We start from the raw sequence: 9,160 nt of genomic DNA on the forward strand, positions 1-9,160 counted from the left end.
ATGAACCTTTGATGGACACACAGGTTGCTTGCATTCTGTATAAATCACTCCTCCTTTAAAGCAAATGAATGTACCGAGATGCATCGCTGTTGGCACAGACGCCTCATGTTCTCCACCATCAACCCACGGCCAAAAAACAAACCATCACCGCAAAAACCCGATAATGGTTGTTTTTAACACGGATTACACTTTAATCTCCCCGTACAGTGGCGTTTGCACCTCTGCCCGCATGCTCTTTTAACGCTGTGACTGATGAACATAAAGCAGGCCAGAGGGACGCGGCGTCTGATCGGTTCCCCACAGATTCACAACCAAAGGACTCATAGGCTGCGTGTGAAATAGAGCAGGGAGAGACCCCGTATTTGATCAATAGCCAGAGGTAAAGAAAACATATCTGGTTAACGATTTATTCCGTCAGTGTCTGCTGGGAAAGTGTTCTGATGTCAGATCGGATGGGTACTTTTGTGTTCATGTCGTTCTTCTGAACTTCATAAGTATGAGGGTGAAAAAAAAGGAGGTTCCGTGTGTTTGTGTGTGTGTATGAAGTGGGCCAGGTGGAGACTCTGTGGTCATCAGAGAGGATCTTCAAAGGTGACCTCGGATCAAAGAATGAAGCGCAAATTGATTTGGGAAGTGAAGGACCACCCCCCCCCCCCCCCCCACAGGTGCCTCATCTGCATTCTGGGAAAGCTGTCTCTCCGCACTCTGTAGGTGCAACCGGTGTCGTACATTACGATTGTTCTCTTTAACTGGAGTGCGCCCGCGAAATTGAGGATTTACCGGCACGCCAACAGCCGAGTGCTGAAGATGGATCAGAGACCGTTGCCGGGGCCTCGGGGACAGAGACGTTTGTTATCCGCTGACCACTCGCCGAGGATGGCACCATTCCAGCGCCGGGACCTCAGCAGCAGAAAAGTGAGCGAGCAGTGATGAAGTGCTCGCAGGGTGGGATGTTGAAGTGGCTCCAGCAGGAGGAGGACGGTGGGGGGGGCTGGAAGGGTGTTTGCTGTGGCCCTGTGGATGCGCTGCACATACTGCACATACGAGCACCCTAAAAGGTGCCGCCTTAGGGTCACATTCGAGTGTCATGAATGAAGGATGTCAAAGAGGGCGAGCGGAGGTTGATTGGTCAACGGTTTCTCTTTACTGCGGCTCCATCCGAACCTCTACCCAAACTTTGAAATGTAATTGTATTCAAGATAGATTGAGACTTGGGGAGTTCTCATCAGCAATACAAATATAACGTTAACTATTGCAGGAAAAAAGACTAATTGGATGAAGTGTTATATGTTCCGTGATAATTGGCACTTTGCAATCCCCATCGACCCAAGACGCAGTCCCATATTAACCCCGCGATAATGACCTCACAGAGCGCAGCAGACACTCCAAGATGATTCATGGTTTGTTTGGTAAAAGGTCAAATGCAGTCTTGAAATTGTGTGACCAGCTTTTGAAATATCAATTTGGTCGTTGACCGAGAAAACGCCTGATGAGTAAAATACACACGCTGAACAAGCTTTTACACTTGTCTCCGTTATAGAAAAACATTAAAACATATGTACATATCTGTACACACAATACATAACACAAATGCAGGGAGCCTATATATACTGTATATACATATATGAAGGGAGCCTATATACTGTATATACATATATGCAGGGAGCCTATATATACTATATATACATATATGCAGGGAGCCTATATATACATATATGCAGGGAGCCTATATATACAATATATACATATATGCAGGGAGCCTATATGTACTGTATATACATATATGCAGGGAGCCTATATGTACTGTATATACATATATGCAGGGAGCCTATATGTACATATATGCAGCGAGCCTATATATACATAAATGCATATATATACTATATATACATATATGCAGGGAGCCTATATGTACTGTATATACATATATGCAGGGAGCCTATATGTACTGTATATACATATATGCAGGGAACCTATATATACATATATGCAGGTGGCCGATATATACTCTCTATACATATATGCAGGGAGCCTATATGTACTGTATATGCATATATGCAGGGACCATATATACAATTTATACATATATGCAGGGAGCCTACATGTACTGTATATACATATATGCAGGGAGCCTATATGTACTATATATACATATATGCAGGGACCATATATACAATTTATACATATATGCAGGGAGCCTACATGTACTGTATATACATATATGCAGGGACCATATATACATATATGCAGGGAGCCTATATGTACTGTATATACATATATGCAGGGACCATATATACATATATGCAGGGAGCTCAGAAACTTACTATAAACCAGTAGTTTCTGCGGTTACCATGGTCACCAAAGCAGGTTACCCTGTCAGACAAAAAGCAACTTTACAGGTCACAAAATATAATAATGGAATGTTTAACAGTCCGTCTCCTGTTACATTACCTAGACGGAGTCCTGTGTCCTATTCATGTGGTGCTTTTGTCCGTGCAGCACTGAAACCATCTATTCATTCATTCATTCATTCATTTATAAAATGCATGCACAACAATGACATGCACATTGATATCATTCATGTGGATGGATTTAACAAATATTCAGCTTGCCTGGCTGACACTAAAAGCCTGTAAATCAAAAGAAGCGGGAGCTGCAACATGAAGCACCTGCGGCACCAGCTTGTGGAGTTCAGGTCAACTCTCTGCAGGAAATTATAAAAAACTGTCAAAAAAACCCACCTCAAAAGCCCCGTGAAACCTTCCTGTCAAACTGCTCAGATACAGGCGAGTCATTTCTTTGCCAGATCTGCTCACACCTGGTGGTGCAGCAGTGGGAGAAGTCAGGGCAGGTCGTAGCAGATTATGATACAGAAGTGAGATATTAAAAGATCCTACTGCGGACAGAAAATGACACCCTATTAATAATAAAATTGATCAAGACAACATGGTGTCTCGCGTCAGAGGGACATAACTGCCTTTCAAGGAAAGGAGGGGAAATTCTAAAGTTCATGCAGGCAGATAGATTATAGTTAATAACATATATAGATACGATTACATATATCATCAAAGAAATATATCCTTTTAAATCTTATGCATATATATAACTCAACCTACCCAGAGAACTAAGTGTATTACACGATGCTGAGGACCCGTTTTGTGATTCCACCTGAACAAGTTTGAGGACCATCTTTATGAAACTCAGGGCATAAAGAGTCATTATTCAGTAATATCCATTTCTGGCCACAGAAACACTTCTCTGACTGACAAATCCGTATTATTGAAGATAACTGCATCCAACGCTTCCAGGTTTTTAGTTGAGGTTAATTATGTTTCAAAGTGCCTGACTATAATAATAATATGATTTAAATTCCGTGTGACAGCCTTTGTGAAGAGCGGAGCAAAATCTGTCCTCCAAGTTCTGTTGGAACATGGTGTCGAAACGTCTTTTGTGGCCAAATTTGAACCAACCATCGAGTCGACCTCGGTGGACTCGCCACTTTCAAAAAACCTTCCCTTGATATGTCCTTTGCTCTGAGAGGTTGCAGAGACGTAGTTATGCAAAGTCTCCGTGGTTTGCAGAAATCGCACAATGCCGTCTCCTCCTGGCGACAGGCCTTCATTATGATGACTATATTTAGATGTGATCATGGAGCAGAAATAAAAACTTCACGCAGTTATTATGAACCGCCGACTTACTATAATGCTGAAACATGCAGGGATGTCACATGTGCATACAAGCTACCGACAACAATAACACTGATTTGGTTTCCATTCAATTCATCAGGGCTTTATTGGAGAAAAAGGACAATGTGGATAGAAAGAAATCGTTAAAATGTAACATTAGTGTTGACAACTTGAGTACATAATAATAAAGAATGTACATAACAACAGAATTACAGCTACATTTATAAAACCGTGTGTGTGTGTGTGTTTTGATCACCGCCCCTCAGGTCGGGGTTAAAACATATCGCAGTAACATCTGACTCGTGTCACCAAGGACTGCTTGTAGTTGTAAAACAACATGGGAAGTCTCACTCGTAATAAATCGCTGGTAAGCTGATGAACAATAAGAGACAGACTGGCAGGAGTAGTAGACACAGACTCAATACACAGGGGGAGGAGACGAGGGGAAACAATGAGGGCGGGGCTTGCAATCACAGGAAGGGAGGTGTCTGAAACCAGAGGCGGGGTGAGTGACAGGACAGCCTGATCTCCAAAACCTGTTCATAAAAATGTATACGAAAATCTTGAACATACAAATTCGTAGTGATACATACGAAATAAATACGGACTGCAACTGATGACGTGACCCTATTCAAAGGGGGGGACCTGCGCCCCGTAAACACACTTCGTGAAGTCTAACGATGTAAAATAAACGTGTTATGATTGCATTTTTAACGAGAAATCAATGTTCACTTGTAAGAATAGAATACTAACCCTAACCCCCTCAAAACATCCAACATGGTGGAGAGACGTTCACTCAAGAATCCGACATGGTCCGCCATGTTGTTCACTCAAGGGACGTGGTTAAGCACCGCCAGTTCGTGGTGAGTTTTTTTTCGTCAGTATGAGTATTCTATGAAGTATTACATGTTTTAAACAATATCCAGGTCAGCTGAGTCTGGTACTATACTGGGTACTATAATTGTTGGTTTTGACTTGCATACCTTGTTAATCAACTTATTCAAAAAGATCACGTACTGTAATTGTCCATCCATCCATCCATTGTCAAACCGCTTATCCTGCACACAGGGTCGCGGGGGGGCTGGAGTCCATCCCCCCCCCCCGCAAGAGTTCACTTGAAATGTCTACATGAAGCACAACATCTGAGCTATGCACACACACAGACACACACAAAGGTATGTGCTCTGTATAGAACCATGCAGATAAGATCCTTTGCAAATAGGTATTATAGATAAAAAGAACAGAGGGAGCGCTTGTTTGTGCATGCGAAAGATAAAATAATGTAAAGAAAGTTTGTGGAGTGTGTAGAGATGCCTTCACCGCGCCCTCTGAGGGCTCACACATACACACACACACACACACACACACACACAGCACTTTGGAATGACAGGGAGAACAGATCCCTTGACACCAACCCAATTAAGCCAAACCCACTCGTCCTCGCCACTATGACACACTCACACGTTTAACAACACACTTGACCCTGCCACAACAACGCCCCCCCCACCTGCCCCCCGCGAGCACAGACGCTGATGCGCTCTCACTTTATGTAGCCGCACTCCCATACAGGTAACCTGCCCACACACACTGAAATATTCATAGCGCCTCACGCAGCGTCTTCTGTAAGCACATTTACCGCTGCACTCGGCACGGCCAAAGGGTTGAGCTTCTTTTGTCAGCGGTACAAAAGCGCCCAAATTTAAAGATGCATAACTTAAGGCTGGCGCAGGCTTCTGCGTCGACGCACTCCTTTCAATTCATGGTTCTAAAAGTCTTGCGTGTGTTGCAGAGCAATTCACCGCCAGAACAACAGGTGGAGTAACGTGTTTTGTTGAAGACGACCTAGAGAGTCGCGTCTTTGTGTGTGGAAGTTGTTGGTTTGTTTATTTATTTATCATAGACTTTATTGCCCCGTGCATCGACACTGTTGCTTTTCATCAATATTTTTCAAAAAATATTAATGCACGCGTTTAAAAAAAAAAGATAAGTAAATTGTGTTCATAGCATAGCGGTCTGGGATATTTTTGTTGATTCCTGATATTCAAGTATAGTTTTTTGTGTGTGATACAGTGGAGAAAATAAAGCATTTATTTTGCAGGAATGTAACCATAGAAACAATTTGATGACATCCGACATAGTGTCATCACTCTTTGATCTTGCCACTGCATGAAAAGTGGGATTTTCGGCAGTATGCGGCACTGTAAATTGTCGTGGAATTTCAGGTTTGCGGCTGTTAAATTGTCATAAATTGACGTGGGCCTCCCTTGTGCCCCCATGACCCCCCTCCTCCTAATTCTAGGGGAGGCTTTGACATGTAAATGAAAATGCTGTGAGCTATACAAATGCAAATCAGGGTCGCAGAGGCAGTTTTAGCCCAGGTGACATTTTTTTTAAAGGTAAGAAAATGTCTGGTACAAATAGATCAGGCTCAGTAGCCTGATTATAGACTCTTACATTTGAGCTTGAATTGATTTATTTAATTCAAATATGCTAGATTACTGTGTACGCCATTAGCAAAGGCAAATGTTATGTAAAAAAGATACACAAAAACACTTCTTTAAAAAAGGAGTTTTAATCAAGGTAAAATGAGCATTCCATGCAAACAACATTTGAATCAGCATGAGGGGTCTGCAGAGATCACAGTCTGCTAGAGCTCAACTACAGTGCATAGTGGCAGGACTACAGTGACCTTTGCTTTGGTCTTACTTAAATGCACAGAGGATGTATTAACCACACATCTTCTAGCAATGCGCTCAACTGGCAGAAATGATGCTGTATGACGTGTCTGTTCCCTGCAAGCCCCAAACTTCTATTGGCTTTCCATAAAAATGTCTGTCCGGGTGGAGATGAAGCCAGGAAACTTGTGCAAGAACATGTTTAAATGCCGTACCCTTTGACACAACATTAACAACTATAAACTGCTTTATAATGGCTGGTCGTAGTTCTGCTAGAAGGACGGGTTCCTCAAAACTGTTGTGTTTCCACACCACTTAGCGTGAACACATGCTGACCTTTATGCTCTGCATCTATCGACTGAGTAAGTTACATTCATATATGTTACCCGTTTACAAGTCACGGCAAAACATTCCACCTCAGTGACACAAGGGTACATGTGATGATACATTGTCAACATTGCATGTCTGTCAGACTCAGGAGTGTCTGGTGGAATGGAGAAGAGGCACCACTGTACAGTTTCTAGGGAAAGTCGTTCTGCTGACACCAAAACACTGCTTTACATGAAGCATATCAGCTGTTTCAAAGTCCCAACCATTTGTCTTCCTAAAATACTGGTCCTTCCGTATAACAATAACCTCGTATGTGATTGGAGGACCCTTAGACTCCTCGTCCAATCACGTGTGAGGTCATAGGCACGACTCAGACAGCAGTACTTGCAAGACGAGCGTGTTACTACATTCAGAAGAACTGCATCTCCAGTTCCTTTGTTTGGTTTTTACTGCTTCGTGAATAATGGCGGGACGACGTCTCGCGTTCAACTCGCCTTCAACTCCTCTCCGCGGTCACCAACTTTCGGCCGGTCCGCAGACAGACAGAAGAAGCAGCTGAAAGCTCTCAGTGGATCGTCTCGTCAACTCCAACAACAAACCGCCGATATCAACGAGCGGTTCGCTCCACTGGAGCGTTCGGGACTCTGCGGGTTTGTGTCCATGGAGGAGAGGAACCGACTCAAAGGAGAGGAGACGGGCGCACGATCCCACGATAGCGGTAAGAATACGCTCGATGACTGCAAGCTAAGCTAAGAGTAGCGTAGCCTCAAGCTAAGCTAAGAGTAGCCTAGTAGCCTTACAAGTGAGCAGAACCCGCTTTATTAAAGTGCGTTTTCTTTGTGTGTAAGTGACACTGTTTCTCCTTCCTTGTTAAATGTTACTGCGACTTGCGTTTGGTTTTTTTTGTATTCATACCACACATTTAATTGTTTTCCAGCCGCCTGTGAGACGTATTGTGAGACGGGACGCAGGAGCTTCAGGTTCAGGCGGAAAACACTCATTGCGAAGGAAGCTGCGAAGGATTCAGCGCGGAGTCGAGCGAGAAGAAAGCGGGTCAGAGTTTATTTGCTGACTTGTTTCAGGTGCATTGATCGATGTGTTGTGTCCGTACGCATCGCACAGTACTGATTCATTGTTGTTTTTACAGCTACTGGAATCGAGACAAAGTGAGCTGGCTGATGACGAGGTGGAAATCCGCCACCGTGGAGCTCGCGTCGGGCGGAGGGGACGGCGTTGTTGGCGGCGTCTCGGGTGGATCGTACGGTCGCCACACGCACACGAGCCGCCTGCACAACAGACCTGCCTCGGAAAACACGGCGCCAGTGACGGTCAACGACCCCGAGGAGGCAAACGGACAGTTTACTGAGCTGTAGTTTTTAAACCGCCGTTACCCAAGTGTGGGCAGATCCTCACTTTGTATGTAGTTGTTGTTTGTGTGTTGTTAATAAAGCTCTCTTTGCATAAACATGTGTCAAATGTTCATTTTCTCTATAAATTCATTGATGTCCTGGTTGGTATCCTAATAATAGTGTAGTAGCCTACATAGGATAACAATGAAATGAATATACAGCATAATATGATATAATATATATATAAATAAAATAAGGCGGGTGACCAACAGCGACAGATCTGCCAACCAATCACGAGTGATTGAAAGTTGTGGTTTCATCCAATCATGAACAAGGAAACTCAAGCCTGGTCTGCCCAGGTGTGGTTTTGCTGCCAATCACGAGTGATTTTATTTGTTAGTGGGTTGTGGTTTCATCCAATAAGGAGTAAGGATATTCAAGCCCGCTCGGCTCGGCCACCCGCGGTTTCGCTGCATTCATATGCTAATTCGGGCCATTCGCACCTCCGCCAGCTCTCCGCCTACGTCATGGTTCATTTCCGACAATTTGTGGCACAGACAAACGCAAGACACTGGAGAAAATGATGACGTATTTTACAGGAATGTAACCATAGAAACCATTTGATGACGTAAATTGGTTGCTATGGTTACATGCCTGTCATGTGATCTCATCTGTCTTCTTTAGAAATAGGAGGCATTCCATAACTCAGAGCATAACAGAAGGGGCCACTGCAGAGCTCCTGAGAGCTGAAGTTGTGAGCATCTGTCTAATTTTGAAAAAACGTTTTACCCCCAGTACAATGACTCATCTGCACAAAGTCAGGTGAGGTTTTCACAAATATGGACAACTCCAGCAGTGAGGAATCATACTGCATGGAATCTGACTATGAAACTCCAACCTCACCGGAACCATTGCAGGAAGACGAGCTTTTTATACTCCACAACAAGTCTGTACAATACAAAGTATTGGAGTTTATTGGAGAAGGATGTTTTGGCAAAGTAGCGAAGTGTGTCAATATGAATACAAATGAGAATACGGCCATAAAGATCCTCAAATACGTAGATAATTATGCCAAGGAAGTAAAAATGCTGCAAAAGCTCAGGAACCTTGACCCAGAGAG

This window comes from Gasterosteus aculeatus, chromosome 13 (assembly GCF_964276395.1).
Source record: "Gasterosteus aculeatus chromosome 13, fGasAcu3.hap1.1, whole genome shotgun sequence".
NCBI classification, from domain to species: domain Eukaryota; kingdom Metazoa; phylum Chordata; class Actinopteri; order Perciformes; family Gasterosteidae; genus Gasterosteus; species Gasterosteus aculeatus.